Source organism: Chenopodium album, chromosome 18, assembly GCF_948465745.1.
Source record: "Chenopodium album chromosome 18, dcCheAlbu1.1, whole genome shotgun sequence".
NCBI classification, from domain to species: domain Eukaryota; kingdom Viridiplantae; phylum Streptophyta; class Magnoliopsida; order Caryophyllales; family Amaranthaceae; genus Chenopodium; species Chenopodium album.
Window position 1 is genome coordinate 898821 of NC_137851.1, and position 1243 is coordinate 900063.

General features: G+C 31.9%; 1 non-coding gene across 1 annotated transcript; it reads left to right on the plus strand.

The window, feature by feature from the left end:
- Positions 1-211: 211 nt before the first annotated feature.
- TRNAL-AAG (transfer RNA leucine (anticodon AAG)) lies at positions 212-292 on the plus strand. The gene has a single exon. It is a non-coding gene; the product is annotated as a tRNA-Leu (tRNA).
- Positions 293-1243: the final 951 nt, after the last annotated feature.

Genomic DNA, 1243 nt, shown 5'->3' on the forward strand with positions numbered 1-1243 from the left:
AGTGTAACAAAAAAAATCATTTTAGTAAAAAAAAAATAATTTAGCAAGAATAAGGTGAAAAGAACAATGTCTCTTAAATTATAGGTTCATTTGAGATTTATAGTCGTTAAAAAATAAAAACCAAAACATAATATTCCGGAAGTAGAAGTGAAATTTTACCCAATGAACTGTATAATTTCTAGTTAGTTTGTCTCTAATAAAAGAGCACAACGTTGAGATGGCCGAGTTGGTCTAAGGCGCCAGATTAAGGTTCTGGTCCGAAAGGGCGTGGGTTCAAATCCCACTCTCAACAATAGATGTTTTAAATTTTTTTGGGGTTTTTAATAAAACATGCAAGGCCAGCATTTGTAACATCTTCTTCACATCATAAGCAGCCCAACCCACAAAGCCCAATTACCACGTCAACTTTGATGCACGTTTCTTTACCACTAATTTAGATCTCATTACTTCTTAAGTTCTTATATTGATCATACATTCATATGTAAATGATATAAGCCCTGTTTTTTGGCCATCATGCTGGAAATAATCTAATTTCCAATCCATTCTCTTTGTTTTGTTTTAAATTTTCATCGTTAATTTTAATGAATTTACACGAGTAGGTAGTCTTCCTATGATGGAGTTGTTAGTTGATAATGTAGTTATTCGTTTCCCTTAGAGAATTAAGGTGGGTTAGGGTTATCAAAAAATTTATCTTTTTCTGTGATATAATTGATTTGTTGGCAAAAGATAGTACGAGATCACAAAAAGTATTTAAATTTTCAAATTTGTTCAAAGTTACTTTTTGGTCGGTAACATTGATATTTTATGCAATTCTAAGGAATGAATTTATCGTTTTCCAAACCTAATATGATGCATCGAGATACTATCAAGCATGCAAGAATTTATCAAACCCGCAAGAATTTGCTTTGTTGTATGTCGTACCCAAAAGGCAAAGGAAGGCTTCGTTCTCCTATATGTGGGAGCGACATGAAGGCACGGCTAGTGGACTCATGTTGATATGCGAGTGTTTCAACATAAGTTATTTAACTAAACATGATAACATATCACTTTAATTTTACACTTAGCTTGTATGTGAAAATTTTAATAGAGAACCGAAAGAATATTTTTCTCAAGGAATTTCGATTGACTGGTTATATTTATATATAAGTATATAACTTTGTTAGTGTAATAGGGGTTACTTAATCAGTGTTAAAGGGGTTACTTAGTCACTGTTAAAGGGATTACTCGATCAATATTATAGGGA